Genomic DNA, 27,332 nt, shown 5'->3' with positions numbered 1-27,332 from the left:
TCCTTCATGCGACAAAATATACCATCAAATTTGATCGCGTTGAAACTTAATAAATTTTCTGCCAGCAATTATCCCAAAATCCTTGAAAAAAAATTTATTGGTTTACTTCTAGTAACCAATCAAAAATCTCGAATTTTACCTCAAAAATTTCGGAAATTGCAATTTGGCCCTACAATTCTTTGAAAATTGCATTTTTGTCCCAAAAAATTTCGAATTTAGCCTATTTAAATCTGAAAATTCTCAAAAATTAAGAATTTGATACCAAAAATTCGAAAAAGCTAAAACAACCCTTAAAATTTTGGTTTTTTGCAAATAGGTCCCCAAATGTTCGTTTATTGCAATATAGTCCTTAAAACCCTTAATCAATTCAATTCAATCTTTATGTCCAACTATTCATAACATGCAAGCTAATTTATTCTAGGTTCTCAATCCCAAAAATAATTCCCATAACAATCATATAACACATGCAACCAAGTCGGTAAATTAAAAATGTTAAACATAAAGGTTACCGGTGATCAATGTAGAGTCTGGCTCCGCTTCTACCTCCTCTGCATTCATCACATAGGCCCTGACAGTCGTGGGGCCCCTGCTCTTAGGGAAATCAGCAGCCTTTTGTCCCTCTTCTTTGCATACGAAGCATCTGAAGGTAACCCACATGCATTTTCCGTAGTGTAACTTGTTGCACTCTTTGCACGGTTGACCCTCCCCAAACCGAAGCCAAAAAACAATTTAACATGCAAGGTCTATTAATTCTTCATACACGGCACACACATCAGCATACATACAACATGAATGATGAGAAAAAAAAAGATACATGGTGTGCCTTAGCTATGTACTCGAAAACTTAAAGATATGCGCGGAGGACTTGCATCGGAGAGGCGGGGAAGGAGCTTTCTTGAAAACCTAGGAAGAACTCGAAGGAGGCTACTGGTTTTTTTCTCAAAAATGGAGACTGCTGAATGAGAGAGGGGGCGGCCAAGTGATAGGTTTAGGGTTAGGGTTTGATAGGGTATAGTTTAAGTAGAAAATTATACACTAATGGGCATATAATAATAATTAAGGAAGTTTAAAAACTCTTTAGGCCCATTATGCCACAAAATAAACCCGTCAAGCCCAAAACAGAAAAACATTTCGTTTAGGTGCGTTTTTGAAAATATTGCCCGAACCCTCAAAAAGTTCCCTGATTCACTATATTTTGCGCACCGATTAAAAATATGACCCGACGAGTAAAAATACCCAACCAAGGCCCATTTTCGAAAATCACACTTAAATACACCTCATATTAAATAATTAAAATTAATTATTAAATAAAAATATTTTTCCTGATTATCCCTGGTCTCCATTTCTCGTTCAAGCGCGAAATGCATTTTAAAACCCTAATGCATGAAACTTTAAAGAACAAATAAATAAACACCTAACCATGCAATAATCATGCAATAAATGCATAAAAATCATTAAACACATATTTTAAATAAAACCCTAGATTTCATACAGTCAGGTTACGTAGTTCGAATTTCTTAGACCTTACATAAACGTTAAGGCACGCCATGTATCTCTTTTTCTCAGCATTTAAACCATTTATGTATTGATGTATATGTAGTTGCATGGAGAATGCTTTGATTTATCTTGTGGTATCATTTTTGCAAGGTTTGATATGAGATATGCATACCCGTTTGTTCAAACTCAAGTTTTTTTTTTTGATGTTGTCCTTGTGTAAAGGGGCTGTCGACTTGGGTTGCTAGGGAGCTGATAATGTCGAGAATGATGAGGATTAAGTGCTGGAGTCGAGGCTTGGTCCGTTTAGGTGAGGATCGATCGACTTGTGTTGAGGAACCTAGCGGCTATATGACTAGATCGAAGGTTTGTGGTGCTGAGACTGTGAAAGGGCCGTTCCTAGCCTTGGACCAGACCCTGGTGGGTCCGAGCCGCGGCCTAGGAGGGCTCGAACGCTGCTGGACGGAGTCGTGAGGCTGATCAGGCAAGAGGTGTAAGGGTTGGTCTCGGTTGGGGCGTGTTTGGGGACTAGCGAGTGTTTGCGTCTTGCAGCGTGCATGGGGCTGTGAGCTGGGGTTAGGTCGGTCCAAGAGGGTCCAAAGGTGGGCTAGGAAGGGTTGGTTCAAGGATGGTTCTGGTTGGTAGGGCCTAGAGTAGAAAGTTTGAAGGTTTAATGCATTAGGGTTTGTAGGTTGTAATGTGCTGGAAATCTCCAGCAACTTCCCGGCGTGATTCGTAGGTCCTAAGGGGTCTGGAACGAGTGCTTTAGATGCTGGTTGTGTAGGTTCAATTCACGGTTTAAGTTGGGAAAAATTTGATAAAGTTTCGGGTTGATTCGAGTTAAAACCGAGACCCCGGTCCAAGTTTTAAAACGAATCGTATAAGTTTTGGAACGGGCTCGAGTTTACGTCTAAAAAATTCTTATTAATATGTTTTGGGGTGTTTTAAGGAGTTTTTTTGGCTTCGAGTCTAAATTTTGAGGTTCGAGGGTAAAATGGTCAATTATGGTTTCCAGTGGCAAAATGGTCATTTTTTCCTCGGGTCGAGTTTTTAGTCCCGACACTGCCCTAAACACGATTTCACATGTTTTAAATGTTTATGTTATCATGAATATGATATTTTATGAAATTATGAAAAATACGTTGCATGCTTGATTTTAAGAAAAATTTACATATATGCATGATTTTATTAAGTGATGAATATTATGACATGTTTTTAAGGATGTGAGTTGGTTTTGACTAATACAATGATACGATAATACGATGACATGTAAGGCCAAGGCTCAGTGAATGGGTAATACTGTCGCTGATGTCCCCGCCGTCGGGTATCGCGGTTATACATAGATGGATCCATCGCCTAATACGATGATACAAAAGTCACAACTAATGAACGGAATTCAAATTAAAAAAACGAACATGTATATGTTGATATGATGAGATTTGTTATGAACATGTTTATGCTTCGTCGGGTCATGATATGCATACGATTTTTTAAGATCATGAAATGTATTTTTATTACGGTACTTTTCACTGTTGCATGTGATGTATATGTACTTGCTATAACGTTGCAGGTGTGTTGAGTCTTTAGACTCACTAGGTGTGAATGATGCAGGTGAGCATATTGATCAGGAGATTGGAGGTGCCGAAGACTGAGTAGTTAGGTAGAGTTGGATGTGTGCACGCGAACCCGAGGACCGTATTTTTCGCACATTACGTTTGAGTTAGAGTGGATGGATATGTTCATACTTATTCATTTTATTATGTTGATAGTTGTCAGGATTTTTACACGTTTCATATTTGATTTATTTTTAAAACGTATGCCGAGGGTTGACGAATTGTCTATCTTTAAACTGTAGTATTTTCATCTGTTAGCGATTACTCCTATTTTAAAATGTGAAATTCTCAGATACTATTGCATGCATGCATAAAGATATAATTTTCGAAAATGAGCTTACAAAAAAAAAAAATTCTAATAGCATTTTAAGTAGTAGACGTTTCATTCATTGTGCTGTCAAATTTATTTTCCGCTCCGTACAATGCACGCTGTCAATACCTATTACTTTAAACAGCTTTTAATTGTGCAACATGCAATGCGTTCTACGTAAAACCAATTTGTGCGTTGTGAAAAGTATTTTTTGTTGTAGTGAGTATATGGATAGTCAGAAATAAATTTGTTTTTGAAGGACAAATTTTACCAGAAAGAGAAATGGTTTCTCGTGCCAGCAGCTTGTGTGGAGAATTCTTGGCTTGCCAAGCAGTAACCGATACGAAGAACCCATCTCAGGCTCAATCCACTTCTTGGTGTGTGGCCCCGGAAGGTTTTGTCATGATTAATATTGATGCAGCAGTTTATCGGGGATCCCTACTCTTTGGAGTGGGTGTTATCGTTCGAAATGATCAAGGAGTGCTAGTTCAAATTGCTAGTGTATTGCATCGATTCTCACAGCTCACATGGTAGAGTTGATGGATGTCAGAAAAGGAATTTTATTGGCATCACTTTATAAGTGATCAAATATCATACTGGAAACTGATTAATGTAATGTTGTTGATTCAATCTATCACCCAAATCAGCATACCCCATGTTCTTTAACCAAGCTCTCATGCAACAACAAAATGTTTCGATCCATTATTGTAGAATATAAACACATGACGCAGCCCATGTTCTTGCTTCCTATGGTTTAGGGGGTTGGGTTGGGGGAGGATATTTTGTTTAAGGATCGTTGTCTACCTTTTCTCACTCCCTTTTAAAACAGAACTTTGATGAATGATTAATGAAATGTTATTTCATTAACAAAAAATATATATATTGAGTAAAATAAGGGTAACTTGCTTTTAAATCTCTAAATCCAAACATGAATTTGTGTTTAATCCTTATCAAGGGAAAAATATTTTTACACTATCTGATTCACATAAAAAAAATTATACACTCTATGGGCCTACATATATTTTTATGGATGAAAATCAGTATAAAATATTAAAATTATGGTGTTAGTAGATGATTTTTTTTTACCTACTCTTTTAGATTTGTTACAAAATATAAGATTTTGAGTATAAAAATAGAACAACTTTATTAACAACATTTGCTACACTTGTTTGGTACTCAAATATCATATATTAGTATCATATCTAAAAAACATTTGATAATTAAATGTCATATATTAGTACCACATTTTTAATGTTTTGTGTCAATTGTCATCTGAGAAAAGACGTGTCATTAATATCAATACTTGTTATACATGTTTGAGTGCTCAGAATTATATATTATTACCATATCTGAAACAATTGTATTCAAATATCATATATCAGTATCACATTTTAAATGTTTTGTATCGGTTTTCATCCGAAAATAGACATGTGGGCTCAGAGAGTGTAAAAATATTTTTTATGAATTAAGGAGTACAAATACATATTTTTCCGGATGATGACCGGACAAAAACCCAAGTTTAGATTTAGACTTGGCCACTGGTCGGACCCGCAAAGTTAGGTTAGGGAAAATCACAACTCTTAACTATAACCGTCTAGGACAATTATGGTCTGGGTAATGAATTCGACGGTCTGGTCCGAGTTCTGAACTCGACTTTTCGGTCTGATTAACCGCCAAATCCTGTTCCGGTTAAGCCTGTATTATTTTAAAATAAAAAATTTATTATTTGTTATTAAACATTTAAAAAATAAAATATATGAATTAAAAAATAAGCTTGCACTTGTAAAAACTCTATCAAATATTTCTTTTTCTCCATAAAATTTTATCTCTCTAAAAATCTTCAGTGAACGAATATCATAATTAAGACTTCTAAAATATGATATTATCTATTACTATCTATTAAGGGTGAGGCACTTATAGTAACTAACTTTGGTGTCATGGTCTGTTTTATTAATTATATATATTAATAAAATGTTAAAATTTTTATGTAAGTTATATGTAGTTCAGCTGTTAGAGTCTTTGTTCTTATTGGTTTAGGTTAAATGTTCAATTCTCATTGAGATCATTTTTTTTAATTTTTTTTTTCATTTATTTTTTAATTTATGTATCAAAATTACAAGTTTAGTCTCTCACTATTTCTTATAGTTATATTATGATCCTCATTTAAATATGAATCAAATGAATTATAAAAAAATATTATACAAGCACGCAACGCGTGCGTCGGTGCACTAGTCATTATAAATCACGAGTTTCAATCCTCATAATTTTCGTTACTTTCTACAGTCACAGGATGTTACCACTTCTTACTTCAAGACTTCTTTAATTTTATTCCTTCTTTCAAGACATTATTATAAAATAATATTAATAATACATAACAACGTTCGATCCGAAGGATCCACAATTTTTAATGAAACCGTTGGTATAGTTAATCGGACCGTTGACCTTTGACCAGTTCTGAATCGGATCCGATCTGGATCCAACTCGGCCCATGGTCAAGTCTAAACAATCACGAAATTTTAAATTTCATATTAGCTATCTAGGGGTGCATGCATCTCGTCTATATAACTGGCGCACGCTATCCGATTTATATTTTGCCCTTTAAAAATAAACAGGTTCGTCACTTGAGCAAAGATGTAACTATAAATATATTATAATTCGATTTTCTAATCAAACAAAAATTTGTTGCATTTAGCGCATTGTCTATAAATTATCCTATATTTAAATATATGTATATAATATATGAAGCATTAATCCAAATCTTGTTTTTCTAGAACGTTCCAATACTTTCAAATTTGCTTTTTTTCATGTCAGTATATTCTAAATTTTGGTAAATTTATTTTAATAAATGTTTGATTTTATAATAAACTCCTAAATATTTTTATAACAATAATATAAATTTCGAAAGATATGATTCGTTGTACAGTATTAATAATACTTACAAATAAGATTATGTTTGGAATTTTTATTTATTTATGCACAAAAAAAGCTTACACGAAAAAGTGAAATTTTAGTCATTAGATCATCAACACATGATGTCAAATTTTATTATAAGGTGTATGAGTTATATGACCTAATAATATTGAGATATGGATAACTCATTCTCACAAAAGAAATCAAATTAAACAATAGAGCGACTAAAATAATAAGGAGATTACAAATTTAATATTAGGGTTCATGCATCTGAGTATTATAGATAGAGCTGACGAATTCTATCAGATTTATGTTTTAAAATTGCAAGTTGTTGCCTTTCATACTCGTGACTATTAATAAATAAATAAATTCTTTATTAACAAAGACTTGTTGCACTTAGCTAATTGCCAATTTTTAATTAAAAAAAACTTTATTTTATGTGTATAATATACGATGCATTAATCTCTCTTTTTTTTTTTTTTTGTTCTTTGGAGATTTCAAATTCCACTAAAAATATGAACATTACATTAACTTAATATGTATTTTCTTCGATTCCATGTCAAGTGGGCATGTGCCCTCCATGATTTTTTTTTAAAATTAAACCGTTTGACTTAATTAAAATAAAAAAAAAATTAAAAAAAGAAAGTGGGCATGTGAGTGCTTTGAGCTAGTGTGAACTGTGAAGGAGGTCCATGGTATCTTCGTATTCCGTGGAAATTTGCGCCTTCCCCACCACGTTTGTCATCACATTATTAACATTGAACAAAGTACAATTTGTTGTGAAAAAGTAAAAATTTATGGTAAAAAGTAAAAATCTCAAACTCTCAAAATTTACCAACCAACACACTTTATAATATTTTTCTCTCTATTCAATTGTGATTTTCTTCACAAATGAGAGATCTATTTATAGAGTTTCATTACACATAATCCAAAAATAAAATACATCATTACCTACATCATCACACACAAATTTCTAACTTTACAACTCTTATTTTCAACATTCAAATATTCAACTATTACTTTTTCAATATTTAAATATATTATTTTCAACACTCCCCCTTGTGATGATGATCATGGTACGATGATGTCTTCATTACGTGTTTTGTACTGCCTCGTTAAAAACCTTACTTGGAAAAACCCATTGGGATAAAAACCATAGTAAGGGAAAGAGAGTGCAGCCACGTAAACTCCCCCTGATGTTGACATGAACAATTCTTCACAAATTTCGTAGATTGCGCATCCCAATATTATATATGTGCTTTCTGAATATTGACGTAGGAAGTGCCTTTGTGAAGAGATCTGATGAGTTTTCACTTGATTGAATGTGACGAACATCAATACATTTATTCTTCTCAAGCTCCTTGGTGAATGCGAAGAACTTAGGAGGAATATGTTTAGTTCTGTCGCTTTTTATGTATCCTTCTTTCATTTGAGCAACACATGCAGCATTATCTTCATATAGTATCACAAGGCTTATCATCGAATGATAATCCGCATGAAATTTGGATATGTTGGGTCATTGATTTTAACCACACACATTCACGACTTGCTTCATGTAGTGCAATAATCTCGGCATGATTTGATGAAGTTGTTACGAGCGTTTGTTTCTGTGAACGCCAAGATATTGCAGTGCCTCCACGAGTAAATACATATCCAGTTTGGGAACGTGCCTTGTGTGGATCAGATAAGTATCCAGCATCGGCATAACCAATTATACTTGGATTAGCATCTTTTGAATACAAAAGTCCCAAGTCTGTCGTTCCTCGTAGATAACGGAATATATGTTTAATTCCGTTCCAGTGTCTCTTTGTTGGATATGAGCTAAATCTTGCCAACAGATTCACGGCAAAAGATATATCAGGCCTTGTACAATTTGTAAGGTACATAAGGGCACCGATGGCACTTAGATATGGTACTTCTGGACCAAGAATATCTTCATCATCTTCACATGGACGGAATGGATCCTTTTCTATGTTTAATGATCTAACAACCATTGGAGTACTTAAAGGATTTGCTTTATCCATATTAAAACGTTTAAGGATCTTTTCTGTATAATTTATCTGGTGAACAAACATTCCACATTCTTTTTGTTCAATTTGTAAACCCAGACAATACTTGGTTTTTCCAAGATCCTTCATTTCAAATTCTTCCTTCAAGTATGACACAACTTCTTGAATTTCTTATTCATTCCAATGATGTTTAAATCATCAACATATACAGCAATAATTACGCATCCGGATGTTGTTTTCTTAATGAAAACACAAGGGCATATTGAATTATTTACATATCCCTTTTTCATCAAGTGATCACTTAGTCGATTATACCACATTCGACCTGATTGCTTTAACCCATATAATGATCTTTGTAATTTCACAGAATAACATTCCCTGGGTTTTGAACTTTGTGCTTCAGGCATCTTAAATCCTTCAGAGATTTTCATATATATATTACTATCAAGTGATCCATATAAGTAAGCTGTAACAACATCCATAAGACGCATTTCTAAATTTTCAGATACCGCCAAGCTAATCAAATACCGAAACGTAATTGCATCCATCACGGGAGAATACGTTTCTTCATAATCTATTCCAGGTCTTTGAGAAAAACCTTGTGCAACAAGTCGAGCTTTATATCTTACTATTTCATTTTTCTCATTTCGCTTTCGAATAAAAACCCATTTGTATCCAACAGGTTTTACACCTTCAGGTGTAAGGACTATAGGTCCAAAAACATTACGTTTATTTAGCGAATCTAATTCAACCTGGATGGCATCTTTCCATTTTATCCAATCCTGTCGATTTTTACATTCACCAAAAGATTTTGGTTCATGATCTTCGTTATCATTTATGATGTCGATTGCCACATTATAAGAAAATATATCATCAATTTCATCTATATCTTTTCGGTTCCATATTTTTCCAGTATTAATGTAATTGATAGAGATTTCATGATTCTCGTCAGTTTGTGGTTCTGACAGAACATTTTCATCATCATGTGTTTCTTCAGGAACATCATTCTCTATTTTGTGATCATCATGTGTTTCTTCAGAAACATCATTCTTTATTTTGTGATCATCGTGTTTCTCTATGAATTTTCTTTTTCGAGGATTTTTATCCTTGGAACCGACTGGCCTTCCACGCTTCAGGCATTTAATGACATCATGAGTATCTTCCATTTGTTTCTTTGGAATTTCAATTCGAGCAGGGGCATTTGCAGCATGTATATATGATTTAGTTACCCCTTTCATGTCTACAAATGCATCTGGTAATTGATTTGCTATTCTTTGCAAGTGTACAATTTGTTGTACATCTTTTTCACATTGTTTTGTTCTTGGATCCAGATATAACAATGATGATACATACCGTGTAATTTCTTTTTCGGTATGTTTCTGTTCTCCCCATAACATTGGGAAGATTTCCTCATTAAAATGACAATCAGCAAAACGTGATGTGAACACATCTCCTGTCTGAGGTTCAAGATATCGAATGATTGATGGACTATCATAACCGATATAAATTCCAACCTTTCTTTGAGGTCCCATTTTCTTTCGTTGTGGTGGTGCAATAGGCACATACACCATACATCCAAAAATTCTCAGATGAGAAATGTCTGGTTCTTTACCAAATGCAAGCTGCAATGGGGAGTATTTATGATATGCACTTGGTCTGATGCGAATTAATGAAGCAGCATGTAAAATTGCATGTCCCCATATAGAAATAGGGAGCTTTGTTTTCATAATCATTGGTCTAGCAATCATTTGCAGACGTTTAATCAATGATTCAGCCAATCCATTCTGTGTATGTACATGAGCAACAGGATGCTCAACAATGATTCCCATAGACATACAATAATCATTGAAAGTCTGGGAAGTAAATTCACCAGCATTATCAAGTCTAATTTTCTTGATTGTATAATCGGGAAATTGATTCCTCAATTTTATTATTTGAGCAAGTAATCTTGCAAATGCAACATTTCGAGTTGACAATAAACATACATGTGACCATCTGCTGGAGGCATCAATCAATACCATAAAGTATCTGAATGGTCCACATGGTGGATGGATTGGTCCACAAATATCATCCTGAATACGTTCAAGAAACATTGGTGATTCAGTTTGGATTTTGACTGGTGATGGTCTTATAATAAGTTTTCCAAGAGAACATGCTTTACATTGAAACTTATTATTCTGAAAGATCTTCTGGTCTTTCAGTGGATGACCATGTGTATTTTCTATAATTCTTCGCATCATTGTTGAACCAGGATGTCCCAATCGATCATGCCAATTGGTTAATATCGAAGAATTATCAACTACCATGTTTGATTCAATGGGACTTATATGTGTATAATGCAATCCAGTAGGGAGCATTGATAGTTTTTCAATCACATATTTCTTTCCTGATTTATATGTGATAAGACACATATATTTCTCATTCCCTTCATTCATTGTTTGAGTATCATACCCATGGGAATATATATCATTAAAACTCAACAAATTTCTTTTCGATTGTGGTGAATATAAAGCATCATTGATCAAAAATTTTGTACCATTAGGTAACAAAAATTGTGCTTTACCACATCCTTTAATCAAGTCTACAGGACCTGATATTGTATTCACCGTTGTTTTTGTTGATTTTAGTTCCAAGAAATATCTTTTATCTCGGAGGATAGTGTGCGTTGTACCACTATCGGGTATGCAAACTTCAGCTTTGCTCATAGCATTTTCCATATTTGTACTTCAAAAAAAATATGCAATGAAATAAAATTACTGACAATACATATATAAATATAACACATATCATAATTGTACAATAAAACATTATTATATGAATACATGAAAAACAAATTATTGTACATTTATATTCTACCACTATATTGTTCATTTTCAGAAAAATCATTGAGAAAATCTGCAGCATCAAAATTGTTCATTTCTATCCCACCAACATGTTGATCATTTCCAGAGAAATCATTCATAAAATCATCAGCATCAAGATGAGTTGAATCACTCAAACGGTCACTGCGTTCAGTGAAGTTGGTCTCCTTTTCTTTCCCCTTTAATGATTCTTTATAAAGTTTACAAAGGTGCTCAGGGGCTCGACAAACTTTGGACCAATGTCCTGGAGTACCACATCTGTAACAAGAACTTTCATATCTTTTTGAGTGATTCTCATTAACACTTGTATTCTCATGATGTCTTTTCTGTGGATGGTTTGGGACGCTCTTTTGAGATGAGTTATAAAAATAACTATCTCTATTATTTTCAAAACCACGGCCGCGTCCACGACCACGACTAATTCCACGTCCACGTCCACGACCTCGACCTCGACCTCGACCAAAACCTTGTTTTTGAAATTGATTTTGGTTTCCAGGTATAAATTCATTTTTACTTACAGCATTTACTTCTGGAAATGCTGTTGATCCAGTGGGTTGGGACTGATGATTTCTCATTAATAGCTCGTTGTTCTTTTCCGCCACAAGAAGACAGGCGATGAGCTCAGAATATCTCGCAAATCCACGTACTCTATATTGTTGCTGTAGAGTAATATTTGATGCATGAAATGTGGAAAATATTTTTTCAAGCATCTCAGATTCTGTGACCTCATGTCCACAAAATTTTAATTGCGAGATTATTCTATACATCGCCGAATTGTAATCACTGACTTTTTTAAAATCTTGGAATCTCAGTGTGTTCCATTCATCCCGGGCGGTCAGGAAGTATAACTTCCCTTATATGTTCAAATCTTTCTTTTAATCCCTTCCACAAAGCCATGGGATTTTTTTCAGTCAGATATTCACATTTCAATCCATCGTCGAGATGTCGACGCAAAAATATCATGGCTCTTGCCTTTTCTTGTGACGTGCATATTCCATTTTCTTTAATGGTCTCGCTTAGACCCAATGACTCAAGATGCATTTCTACATCTAGAGTCCATGGCATATAATTCTTTCCCGTGATGTCGAGCGCAATAAATTCGAGCTTTGTTAAATTTGACATGGTGGTACTAAAAAAAATTACGATGCATTTTATAGTTAATAAATATTGCAATACAAAGTAACAGGATAAACAACAAGTACAAGTATTTGTAAAAATAAAGAAAACGTACGAGGAGAATGTTCTCCGATAAATACAAGACTCGTGAGTATGATAACCAAAATAATTAAAAATATCCTTGAGAAAGCCATCTTCTTTTTTCTTCGAAAAATTTGATGATAATAATTTTTAGAGAAGAAGAGAAAGTTGGAGTGATTGAATGTGTTTGTGAGATGATATTTATAGGGCAAAAACTAGCCGTTTGTTACCGTTTATGACCGTTGGTGTACAAAAAATAAATGTATGTATTTGTATAATTTTATGGTAATAATATGATGTATATAATATTATACATGTTTAAATAATTATGTATATCATATCATAATATTATAATGAGTGTCATAATTTATTTTGTTTAAAAAAACCTTATAGGCTTTTATACTTGTCGTATCCCTTACCGGGAGTGTGGGATGTCGTCTTAACATCCTCCCAGGATTTATAACAAGTTTATGAAAAATTTATTTTTATTATTTCTAATAATAACATTATATTATATATTAAATAAATACACAATAAATAAATAACAGTAAAATAAATATTATTACTTTTGTTACCTTTTTCTTCTGTTTGGAGCTTGGAATAGTATGTAGGACTTTTAGAGCTTCGTGCTGATAACGTGTTGTGAAAAAGTAAAAATTTATGGTAAAAAGTAAAAATCTCAAACTCTCAAAATTTACCAACCAACACACTTTATAATATTTTTCTCTCTTCTCAATTGTGATTTTCTTCACAAATGAGAGGTCTATTTATAGAGTTTCATTACACATAATCCAAAAATAAAATACATCATTACCTACATCATCACACACAAATTTCTAACTTTACAACTCTTATTTTCAACATTCAAATATTCAACTATTACTTTTTAATATTTAAATATATTATTTTCAACACAATTAAATGTTTTCTCTCCACCACCACGTTGAATCATTTAATTGTTATTTGAAAATTAATTTGGTTACTTCTCCCGATATGTTCTTACAAATCAAATAATAATAAAAAATTAGTGGATCTATCGTAAATGATGTACGATAGTCACCTCTAATGAACTAAATTCACTAAAGGAATGATGAATGATAAATGATGATTAAGGATGAGTTGTTTTTATACGTCACGATTTCATATGACACCTTTGCATTACGCTTCTAAACTTCATGAAAGGTATGTTGAGTATGATATTTTTCACTGCTGTGTGCAATATATATGTATTTGTTATTATCAGTGTAGGAGTGTTGGGTCTTTAGACTCACTAGATGTGAATGATGCAGATGAGCATTGATGAGGAGACTGGAGGTGCCGAGGACTGAGTATGCAGAGTTGGATGTGCGCACGCCAACCCGAGGACCTTGTATTTTTCCGCATATATAGGATTTCATGGGGCACGTTTAAGTAACTTTTTTAAATGGTTGACAAGGTTATTGTGTTGAGAGTTTTGGCATATTTTCTTATGCTGGATATTTTATTTTTTGAACGATGGTTGTTTAGGTTGGCGGTTCTTTTCATAATCTTGACTGCATTTATTTTATTCGACAGTGAGATGATTTTATAAAAAAGGCATGTTTCGAATTTTATGTATTTTTTTGAAGGCATGGTTTCAGCCATTGCATTTTTAAAAAAAAATATTCAGTAGAATTTTAAAATGAGCGAGACGTTTCAAGAGTTGTCGGGTTGTTTCGAGTTCTGGTTGAGAATTTTTTAATACCCTTTCCTCAACCCAACTCGAAACGACTCGACCCACTCGAATCGATATTCCTCGAATCGATATTCCTAATTTAACCCATGATTTTTTCAAAAATTAGAAAATCACATTCTGACCCAAAAATATTTCCGGGCCGCAATCTTGGGCAGCAGGTGCTTTGCGCCACCTGTTGCCCAAACTCTCCAGGTTGCAGTGCGGACAGGGCTTTGCAAACAGCCCTGCCCATATAAAAAAAAAATCCCCGCCATAAAAAAATATTTTTTTTTCCAAAATCTGATTTTGATGGTTTGCGATTTCTGAAATTTGTTAATTGGTTAGAATAAAATAATTTAACATGATTCAAATGATAAACAATATGAATCATACAAATGTGAACCTAGTATCTGAAACTACTGTTAGAGTACCGTTTTCTCGTACCCAAGTTATAACAGAAGTTTAAAAATTTTAAGCTTCGACGATCAAAATGTTCTTGGGGATTGCATGATTCAAATCCCAACAATATGATGTTAAAAGATTGAAATTTAGCTTTTAACGTCTAGCTCTAACTATCCCAATGTTTAGACGGTAATAGATTTTCTTGAAATCCTCACCATCGATCTAATGGATTCGCCTATCTTCAAACTCCGAATCAAGTCCATGATCGAAAGCTACGTTCCTCGTCTAGATCGCACTAGAAAAATAGACTAAGTTTTGCATTGAGATCTATTATCGGAAGACATAGTTTGAGGTGTGACGGTGTCAAGGCGAGACCACGACAGCTCGTGGCGGTGGATGATAGTGATCGGCCGTGTGCTTCCCTTCACAAAGATTGTGGTCGAGCACTTGAGGAGAGAGAGAGAAAAGAGGTAATCAAGATTAGAATTTCTTGTGATCTTGATTTGTCGTGTGGTTATCAACTTTTATTACACATATTTATTATCTCTCAACTATTGAATCTCAATCCTTCTAGAACACTTCATGGTTGAATGTTTCTTTCTTGTCAAATCTCCGATGTATTATTTTCAAATTTTGACAATACATGATATAATTAAATAAATATTATTAAATATTAATTCGAGATGTTTCGAGAATATTTATTGGGAATATGACCTAGTAGTTAAAACTACTAATTAATATTTAATTAGTATATTATAAATTTAATAATTAAATAATTGTGACATTATCATAATCCTGTTTTAGAATAAAGTATCGTCACTGTGATGAATGTAAAATCTCGTTATTACGATAGCGAGTAAAATTTCGATCATCAAAATTTTTCACAAATTTATTTTTTTGAATGTTGTCTATTTTAGAACTCCTTCACTAAATTATGTCATTGCACTCTCCTCGCAAACTAACAGTCAAACTTCCACAAATTATAAATATGGAATATACTTATAAACACATTTATAAGCTATATGTTTGATATCCATCAAAATAAATTATCAATTTCAACTATTTAAATTTGATTATATCAATGAGAACACATAATTTTATACTTGTGTGACCCTCTATGGTTAAATGATACATATAACTGTGTGTTCACAACTTATGTGATTCGAAACAACATTTTTTTGCTTATACGGACTTGTTCTAATTAGCTTCATTCTGTGCATCAACCCATTGATCACAAGAATGTCAGAACTAAATTATGATGACACTCATCTGATCATGGTAAAAACGTCTAGTAGCATCACCTAGTGATCTCTTATGTATCACTGATAGTGCCTGGAAAAACCAATAAGCTATGGTTAACGCATAATATGATCCCTTCAACACATATATTACGATCAAATCTACAACCATTGGTATATCGAGAGTTGCATATGAATTGGATAACTATTTGATTTATCGTTGAGTAATCATAGTGATATCGTATGTGCAACTAAGAAAACACCTTTTCATAACACACGTGTCTTACTCTTGCCAGGAATTCCTTATACTATTAACTGATCATATCACATATGATATCCATATCCATAGTTGAGCGGTGAATATCAGACTTCAAAGCATCGGCTCTTACGTATGTTGGAACTATACCCAACCTCGTCACCTTATGACCCTCGTGGAGTTGGTAAACGAATCAAATTGCAGCTCTAGTATGTAGAACATCTATGTTGTCTCGGGTCAAAAGACTAATGGTGTATAACTATAACTGTAAAATAATCAACTCGATCAATAAGTGATAAACATTTAGAAAGTTCAAGGGATGATTTTTCAGTACAATAATCATATGATGACCCAAATGTGTCGTTAACATCACATATGTTAGTCTCGAGCTCGAGCGACTTTTATCCTTATTTTAGGCAGCTGAATCGACTATGAACAAGTTTTAAATATACAGTACGCATCTAATGAATTTCATGATCAAGGTTACTTGTGACCTCATGGTGTTGTAGTATATTCAAGGACTTTATATATACAGGTTACATGCGTATACTGATAAATTTAATGTCATAATTGGATTAAAACTTAAAATATTATTTAAATAAAGATTGTTTTTAAATAAGAGTCAATAAATCACAAAACTCAAGTTGATTTTTCGGACACTTACTCTAACAAATTGTTGTATTTCTATATCATACGCATGAGATGTAAATAGAGGTAACATAATAAAAAAAAAATTGAGAAGCTTGTTATTCATGAATTATCTTTAATAAATTTCAACAGTAAATTTTAAATTTCTATAACCAATAACATTTGTAGACTCATCCTGTCATCCATTTAAAAGTAACTTATGTCTAAATTTATTAGGTTCTTATTAATCTCTTAACTATATTATTATTTGCTAAGTTGCTATTAATCTCTTAACTATTATAAGAATTCCATATAGATTTAATTTTATTACAGCATAGTAGAGAATAACTGGAGATAGATTTTACAGTAGAGATTGATTACCGTGTCCACCTACTGTTTTCAGTCAACGCTCTTCCTTCTTCTTAAGTACAACCATAAACTAGGACGTTTTCACTCGATAAGTGAGAACCACTTGGAAAGTCCTTTATGGAGGGTTATTCAGTGCACTATACCAGGAGCATCTATATGCATGTTTGGACATCACAATGTCCCCTACCAATGAAACATGGTACTCACATCGCAGATACTAGTCTCAAACTCGAGCGGCCTATATCCTTCTTAGCGGCGGCTGATTCGACTAGAAACAGTTTAGAATATACAGTATTCCAAATATGAGTTTCATGATACTCATTGATAAGTGCAAGATTTGCACTTAATTTATATTAAATTCCATTTTGAATTATGCTTGTTTCGAACAGAATTATGCGTTTTTTGGTTTGTTTTGATTGTCGTAATAGGAATGGAGAAAACAGCGGACACGAAGCCAAGTGAGCCAAGAAAACAAGTGCACAATCAACACACACGGACAGAACCTCGCGCGCAGCTGCGCGAGATCACGCGCAGCCGCACGCACAGATACAACTGGAAGACCCGAGAGGCGTGCGCGGCCGCGCCACATCACGCGCAGGCGCGCGCCCATACAAGCAATTGACCAGACGCTTACGCGCGGCTGCGCGACTTCATGCGCGACTGCGCGCACACATGCACGGGCCAAACGAGCGGCAGCTTGCGCGCCACCTCACGTCTTCTCGCGCCACCGTGCGCACGGAGTCCCAGAAAGTTATAAAATTCGCGCCGCTAGGTCAGATGAGGGGTTAGCCGCCGTGGAGAGAAAAGAGACGAAAATACACCATCTTGGGACGAGAAAAGAAGCGAGAAACGGAGCACATATACAGGACGAAGATTCAGAGTGTGAAGAACAGCCACAATTACGAAGAACGACGGATCTGGGGATAGAGACGACACTTCAGATTTGTTATCTTTTCATTTGTTTCTTTATTTTATTGCGTAGCGATGTGTAGAATCACAAACATGTCTTGTTTTCTCTTGAATTTCGTGATGAACTAAACTTCCATTCTAGAGGTTGACGTAGCTTTGTCTATACAATGATTTGACGTGGATATTTTTATGATTGGATTCCGTTTTATTTAATTGTGTTCTCTACTCTTATTTCATTGCAATTTACTGGCCATAAATTGTATGTTGTGATTAATTCTACAACTCGGGAGAGGGATTAGGATTATAGATCACTAGCGACACATCGTGGAATGTTTATATCGTTCAGAAGGCGTATAACTTTTGCGAGGCTTAGGTAAGAACATTAATTGCACTTATCAATTAAACTTAGTTTTGTATTAGGAATAATTGAATCGAAGTTTGATTGATACATTTAATCGTCACTTGGGAAAGGGTGAATAAAATACGTAAGTGTTCTTGGCCATTAAATAATATGAATTCAAGAATTTAAATGCTACTAGGAATAATAATCGTAGAAACTTAGTGAAATCATTCCTCTAGATATTTTCTATCACTGATATTTCTCCATTCAGTAATTCGATTTATTGTTCATTCGCAATTTAACTGTTTTTAACAAACCAATTTTCTTACGAATTTTCTAGATAAAGTTTGGACTATTTTAATTACAAGCATTGGTATATTTTTGTACACACTCCTCGTGGGATCGACACTTGCACTCAAAATTACATTTTACTATAACTTGACATCGTGCGCTTGCGAGCATTTAAGAAAACACGCAACACTCATCAAATGAGCATCTCATATTCTTTCTACTATTTATATATTCAAGGACTTTAGCTATGCAACTAGCATGGGTATACAGATAAAGAACTTCCAAAACAATAATTTCAAATATTATTAAAATAAAGATTGTTTATACATAGAGTTTCATTGTGAACACTCGGCCAACACTTGGCTCGACGGGCACCTACTCTAACAAGAGGGTCGCTGATGTCCCCGCCGCTCGGTACTGTGATTATATGTAGATGGATCCATCGATCTACAGCTAATTCGAAAGTCACAATTGAGAATCTGAATTCAATAAAAAGGGAAATATATGCGTATATGTTGAAAAGAAAAAAGTATATGATGAAAGGAAAATGTTGAAGTTTATGTATGTTCTCTTAAAGCTATTTTTTTAAAAGTATTTTCACTGTTGCTTGTGAATGTATATGTATTACTTGTTATCATGATTAAGGTTTGCTGAGTCAATAAACTCACTAGGTGTGATCGATGCAGGTGATCATGATATTGATGGAGGATTTGATGGTTGAACTAGCTGGACTGAAGGTGCACACAACCCGAGGACCGTCGCTTGTTTTCCGCAAAAATTAAGTTTATGATTTTAGCTACTTTAAGGATTTTAAGACGTTTATGACTTTTATGCTTTTGAGTGATTTTGAGATAGTAAGATGTTTATGCTTATTTTGAAATATACTAGTTTTAGGTATGGTTGACGATTTACGATTTCATGTTTTGAATGTTGTTTTTGGATTTTCAAATAATTAGTTGTTCGGTTTATTTTTAAATAACGTCAAAAATATATATACATATGCATAGTGTTCGGCCGAAGCTTTGTAAGAATGATATGAAAAAAAATTCTAGTATTTTTTAAAGAAAACGAGTAGTAGACGTTTCAAATTTAAATATTTAAACACACAAAACATATATATCATATTTAGATAAAAAATTTATTATCATGTGTTTAAATTAAAATATTTTGATTATAATTATACATTTATATGTTTTGAATTTTTATAATTTTATTTTATTATTTTGTTAAATAATAAAATAATAATGTTAAACATCAAATCGGGTTGGCAGTTTGTCGGTTGTTTCGAGTTCTGGTTGAGAATTTTTTAATACCCTTTCCTCAACCCAACTCGAAACGACTCGACCACTCGAATCGATATTCCTAATTTAACCCATGATTCTTTTCAAAAATTAGAAAATCACACTGTGACCCAAAAATATTTACGGGCCCGTGGGCTAGAGATTGCCCGTGACAATCTTGGGCAACAGGTGCTTTGCGCCACCTGTTGCCCAAACTCTCCAGGTTGCAGCGCGGACGAGCTTTGCAAACAGCCCTGCCCATAAAAAAAATATTTTTTTATTCCAAAATCTGATTTTGATGGCATGCGATTTCTGAAATTTGTTAATTGGTTAGAATAAAATAATTTAACATGATTCAATTGATAAACAATATGAATCATACAAATGAGAACCTAGTATCTGAAAGCACTGTTCGAGTATCGTTTTCTCGCACCCAAGATATAGCAGATGTTTAAAAATTTTAAGCTTCGACAATCAAAATGTTCTTGGGGATTGCATGATTCAAATCCCAACAATATGATGTTAAAATATTTACATTTAGCTTTTAACGTCCAGCTCTAACTATCCTGGTGTTTAGGCGGTAATAGATTTTTTTGTAAATCCCCACCATTGATCTAATGGATTCGCCTGTCTTCAAACTCCGAATCAAGTCTATGATTGAAAGTTAAATTCCTCGTCTAGATTGCACTAGAAAAGTAGAATAAGTTTTGCGTTGAGATCAATCGTGGAATACGTAATTTGCGGTGCAATGGTGTCATGGCGGGACAACGACGGCTCGCGGTGGTTGATGGTAGTGATCGACCGTGTGCTTCCCTTCACAAAGATTGTGGTCGAGCACTTGAGGAGAGAGAGAGAGAGAGAAAAGAGGTAATCAAAACTAGATTTTCTTGTGATCTTGATTGTGTTGTGTGTTTATCACCTTTTAATTACGCATATTTATTACCTCTCAACTTGAACCTCAATCCTTTTAGAACACTTCTTGGTTGAGTGTTCCTTTCTTGTCAAATCTCCCACGTACTATTTTCAATTTTTGACAGTACATGATATAATTAAATAAACATTATTAAATATTAATGTTTCGAGAATATTTATTGGGAATCTGACCTACTAGTTAAAACTACTAATTAATATTTAATTAGTATATTATAAATTTACAATTAAATAATTATGACATCATCATAATCCCGATTTAGGATAAAATATCATCGCTGTGATGAAAATAAAAATCTCGTTATTACGATACCAAGTAAAATTTCGAAGATCAAAATTTGTCACAAATTCATTTTTTGCTGCTGTCTATTTTAGAACTCCTTAACTGAATTATTCCATTGCACTCTCCTCGCAAACTAACTTCCATAAATTATAAATATGGAATATACTTATAAACACATTTATTTATAAGCTATATCTTTGATATCTATCAAAATAAATCATCAATTTCAGCTACTTGAATTTGATTATATCAATAAGAAAACATAATTTTATACTTGTGTGATCCTCTATGGTTAAGAGATACATCTAGCTGTGTGTTCACAACTCATGTGATTCGAAACAATAGTTTTTTCTTATGCGAACTTGCTCTAATTAGCCTCATTTTGTGCATCAATCTTTTGATCACAAGAATGTCAGAACTCAAGTCTGATGACACTCATCAGATCATAGTTAAAGCGTCTAGTAGCATCACCTCGTGATCTCTTATGTATCACTGATAGTGCATGCAAAAACCAATAAGCTATGGTTAACGTACAATATAGTCTCTTGAACACATAGATTCCGATCAAATATGCAACCATTGGAATATTGAGAGTTGCATATGAATTGGATAACTATTTGATGTATCGTTTATTAATTATAGTGATATCGTATGTGCAACTAAGAAAACATCTTTTCATAACACACATGTCTTACTCTTGCTAGACATTCTTTATACTATTAATTCATCATATCACATATGATATCTATACCCATAGGTGAGCGGCGAATTTTCGACTTCAAAGCATCGGCTCGTACGTATGTCAAAACTATACTGATACGAATCCTCGTACGAATGAAAGGCAAGCACGAATATAGAAATCGCACCCTCAATTCAATAACAAACAAGGAACGATTATTTTGTCCCGATCTTTTGAAACAAGTAACGATTTTGTGATATTCACCTCTTAGCGATTATAACTTAGCAACAAATATCAACGATAAAACAATTGAATTTCAAACGAACCTTCAAAGAACTTGTTTTGACAATCCGTGCGAAGAACAATCGACAAACGCCACAAAGATGCAATCTTCGATAAGTTTGATTTTGATAAAGACAAGACACAAGCCTTGCAAATTTGAGAGAAAACTCAAGAACTTTGATATATCATTCAATGAATTTCGTTCATAGTCTTTACATTGAATATATAATAATCAATACATGAAAAGTAGTGCCAAAAAGTCATATAGAAAATTGTGAACAAATTCTACACGGAAAAAGACCGCGGGTGCGCTGCAGACTGGACCGCGGGTGCGGTCAGGCTTCGAAAAAAATAAATTTTTTTTTTCATGACCGCGGGTGCGCTGCAGACTGGACCGCGGGTGCGGTCAGGCTTCGAAATAAAAAAATAAAATTTTTTTTCCATGACCGCGGGTGCGGCCCTTTTTTTTAGTGCGGGTGCGCTAGACCTTCGGCAATTGGACCACGGGTGCGGTCTCTATTTTAGCGCGGGTGCACTGGACCTTCGGAAATTGCACTTGAATAACATTCCAAAGACCTACAATATTATTTCCATGGTTCCCAACCTCCTCTAATTTAGACATCAAACTTGTAGGACTTCCTTGATAGCTCATCATGAGTCCTTGAAGTGCATCTTTAAACTTCTTGCTTCTTCCCCTCGTTATAGGTCCTTCAGGCAACTCCAACGACTCCCATGCTTTCTTTGGCGCTTGATCAACCATGTTTGCATCATTCTCTCCTTCTTGAAAAGGATTTGTCCTCAAATCTTGATCATCTCCTACATCAAACAACGAAAGATCACTAACATTAAAAGTAGAACTGACATTGTACTCACCTGGTAGGTCTAATTTGTAGGCATTGTCGTTAATCTTTTCAAGCACTTGAAATTGTCCATCACCCCTAGGTAGGAGCTTCGAACGTCGTTTTTCTGGAAATCTTTCCTTCCTTAAGTGCAACCAAACCCAATCTCCCTTTTCAAAAACCATCTTTTTCCTTCCCTTGTTGGCTTGCTTCGTGTATTGTAAATTCTTCTTCTCGATATTATCCTTGACCTTCTCATGCAAACTTCTAACGAATTCAGCTTTCTTCTTGCCATCCATTTTCAACCTTTCACTCACAGGTAAAGACATCAAATCCAACGGAGTCAAAGGATTAAAACCATATACAATTTCAAATGGAGAATAATTTGTAGTAGAATGCACGCAACGATTATAAGCAAACTCAACAAATGGTAAACAATTTTCCCAATTCTTTAAGTTCTTCTTAATGATAGCTCGCAAAAGTGTTCCTAAAGTTCGATTAACAACTTTAGTTTGTCCATCCGTTTGAGGATGACATGTAGTAGAAAACATCAGTTTCGTTCCAAGTTTAGCCCACAAGGTTTTCCAAAAGTAACTCAAGAATTTAACATCACGATCAGACACAATAGTCCTAGGCATACCATGCAACCTAACGACTTCTTTAAAGAACAAATCTGCAATGTTGGATGCATCATCAGTTTTGTGACAAGCAATAAAATGTGTCATCTTAGAGAATCTATCAATAACAACAAATATTGAATCCCTCCCCTTCTTAGTCCTAGGCAACCCCAAAACAAAGTCCATAGAGATATCAACCCAAGGTTCACTAGGAACAGGAAGTGGTGTATACAATCCATGTGGTTGTGTTCTAGACTTAGCTTGTCTACAAGTAATGCATTTTTCACAAACACGTTCCACATCACGTTTCATATGTGGCCAATAAAAATGCTCATCCAAACAACTCAAAGTTTTAGCCACACCAAAATGCCCCATTAAACCTCCACCATGTGCCTCCCTCACAAGTAATTCACGAATTGATGACTTAGGAATGCACAATCTATCTTCTCTAAATAAAAACCCATTATGAAAACAAAATTTATCATGTGGACCATGCATACATGTTTCAAATATCTCCTTAAAATCCTCATCCAACAAATACAACTCTTTCATATGTTCAAATCCCAAGATTTTCGAATCCAAGGTAGAGATTAATACGTACCTCCGTGATAGTGCGTCAGCCACTACATTATCCTTACCTTGTTTGTATTTGATTATGTAGGGAAATGTACCTATGAATGCCACCCACTTAGCATGCCGCTTGTTCAACTTCTGTTGCCCCTTAAGGTGCTTAAGAGACTCATGATCCGTGTGAATCACAAACTCTTTAGGCCTCAAGTAGTGTTGCCACACCTCCAAGGTCCTCACAAGCGCGTACAACTCCTTGTCATACGTTGGATAGTTCAGCGCTGCTCCATGAGTTTCTCACTAAAGTACGCCACTGGTCGTCCTCCTTGCATCAAAACACCACCAATACCTACACCTGAAACATCACATTCAATTTCAAAAGTATTAGAAAAATCATGCAAAACAAGTAAAGGCGCATTAATTAACTTTTGTTTAATAATATTAAAAGACTTCTCTTGCTCTTCGCCCCAATGGAATGGAACGTTCTTCTTAATCACCGCCATCATCGGTGCCGCCAGTGTGCTAAAATATTTTACAAACCTCCTATAGAAGCTTGCAAGACCATGAAAGCTTCGAACTTGACTAACATTAGCAGGCGTTGGCCAATCTCGAATAGCACTTACCTTGTCCTCATCCACTTGTATCCCCTGTGAACTTACCACAAAACCAAGAAAGACAAGTTTGCTTGTACTAAAATCACATTTCTTAAGATTAGCATATAAATGTTCATCCCTAAGTGTTATTAGTACAAGTCTTAAATGCTCAACATGTTCTTCTAAATCTTTGCTATACACAAGAATATCATCAAAATAAACCACAACAAATTTCCCTATGTAAGCACGCAAGACATGATTCATCAACCTCATAAAGGTACTAGGAGCGTTAGTTAAACCAAAAGGCATGACCATCCACTCATATAACCCGTACTTGGTTTTAAAAGCCGTTTTCCACTCATCACCTTCCCTCATTCTAATTTGGTGATAACCACTTTTCAAGTCAATCTTGCTAAAAATACAAGCACCATGCAATTCATCTAACATATCATCTAGTCTAGGTATGGGATGCCTATACTTGATGGTTATATTATTGATTGCCCTACAATCTACACACATACGCCATGAGCCATCTTTCTTAGGAACTAATAAAACAGGTACAGCACAAGGAGACATGGACTCACGCACAAAACCCCTATCTAACAACTCACTTACCTGTAGTTGTAGCTCCTTAGTCTCCTCCGGATTGCTTCTGTAAGCTGGACGATTTGGCAATACACTTCTGGGTACCAAATCAATTTGGTGCTCGATCCCCCTCAATGGTGGTAATCCTTGAGGTAGCTCCTCCGGAAATACATCTTCAAATTCCTGCAAAAGTGAAATTACAATGCTCGGAAGGGACCCGGCTATATCACTTGTGTTAAGTAGGATCTCCTTATAAAAAATCAACACAAGTGGTTCATGTGTGTGCATCAATTGCTTCAACTCACTCTTTTGGGCCATATATGTTTTCTTTTTGGCCTCTTTCCCCTCATTTTCTTTTCCTCAATTTTCTTTTGTATGGCTATCTCAATTTTTTTTTATCAATTTTGTTTTTAGCCATTTCATTTTTCTTTTCAAAGGCCATCTCACTTTTTAATTCACTCTTTCTTTCGGCCTCATCTCTTTTCTTCTTTTTCAATTGGTCCTCCATCACTTGCTTTGGGGACAAAGGAAGTAAAACAATGGGTTCTTTCTTGAGTACAAAAGAATATTTATTTCTAAACCCATCATGTGTCACTTGCCTATCATATTGCCATGGTCTCCCTAACAAAATATGACAAGCATGCATTGGCACCACATCACACAACACCTCATCAATATACTTCCCAATCGAAAACGCAACCAAAACTTGTTTGTTCACCTTCACTTCGGCACAGTCATTCAACCACTGTAGCCTATATGGTTGGGGATGTTTCAAAGTAGGCAAGCTCAATTTTTCCACCATTTCAAGACTAGCAACATTGGTACAACTTCCTCCATCTATAATAATGTTGCGAACTTTGCCACTGACAAAACATCTAGTATGGAACAAGTTTTCCCTCTGATTCGTCTCCTCTTCTTTGACTTGAGCACTCATGATACGCCTAGTCACTAATGCCTCACCCACAACTGCTTCATATCCCTCATCAGGATCCTCTAATGCAGGCATCTCATCTTCATCCTCTCCATCATCTCCCTCACTATGAGATTCATACTCCCCGTAATTATTCAACACCATCACCCTTTTATTGGGACCTTGGCTAGCAATATGTCCAACTCCTTGACACCTAAAACATTTAATATCTCTAGAACGATTAATAGGAGTTTCAGGTTTACCTTGCATTCCCTTCTTAGGCGCCTCTTGTTTCATGTCAACTTTGGGCTTGACCAATACCTTGCTTTCTTCACGTTTAATAACATTGGAACGCCAAGGTGTTGATGTATTCCCAGCTTGTGTGGTACGACCAACTCCTCTCCTCTTGAGTTGTTGCTCCACTTTTATCGCCATCTGTACCATTTCATCTAGGTCCAAGTAATGTCTAAGCTCCACTTGGTCTTGAATTTCCTTGTTCAAACCACACAAAAAACGAGCCATAGTAGCCTCACTATCCTCATCTATGTTTGCTCTAATCATGACTACTTCCAATTCTTTATAGTAGTCCTCAACACTCTTCACACCTTGTCTCAAAGTTTGTAACTTCTTAAACATTTCTCTATAGTAGTGATTTGGTACAAACCTTTTCCTCATTACGCTTTTCATCTCCGCCCAAGTTTCTATAGGCCTCTCATTGCATCTCCTCTTAGTGGTCACTAATTGATCCCACCAAATAAGTGCATAATCAACAAATTCAACCACGACCAACCTAACCTTCTTTTGTTCGAAATAATGGTGACAATCAAACACAAATTCAACTCGTTTTTCCCATTCTAAATAAGCCTCTGGATCCGACTTACCATTGAACGACGGAATTTTCATCTTAATGCTAACTATGTTATTATCTTCCTTATTCCCATCATCGTACCTACCACGTAAGGCTTCTCTTCTTCCCCTACCGAATTCTCTACCTCTTCTTCTCCTACCCCAGTTCTCGTTTTGACTCTCCTCTTCTACTCCCAATTCATAATCATCCTCTTCTTCTTCGACTGTATCCAAACCTTTAGGCTTAGATTTATTTTCACTAGTGCTAACTTCAAGCCTATCCAACCTCTCATGTAAAGGTTCCAATTCGGCTCTCATCATTCTACTAAAATGCCCAAATAACGCCTCCATTTGAACCTTAGACAATTCCTGGTTCGAACTCTCTCCTACTTCCTTCTCCAT

General features: G+C 34.8%; 1 pseudogene; it reads right to left on the bottom strand.

Moving 5' to 3' along the window:
- Window positions 1-492: 492 nt before the first annotated feature.
- LOC140842126 (uncharacterized) lies at window positions 493-27,332 on the bottom strand (annotated as a pseudogene).

The sequence above is a fragment of the Primulina eburnea genome, chromosome 9, assembly GCF_022965805.1.
Source record: "Primulina eburnea isolate SZY01 chromosome 9, ASM2296580v1, whole genome shotgun sequence".
In the NCBI taxonomy this organism is placed as follows: domain Eukaryota; kingdom Viridiplantae; phylum Streptophyta; class Magnoliopsida; order Lamiales; family Gesneriaceae; genus Primulina; species Primulina eburnea.
The sequence above is the reverse complement of the archived record's forward strand: the minus strand, read 5'-3'. Positions and strand labels throughout refer to the sequence as shown.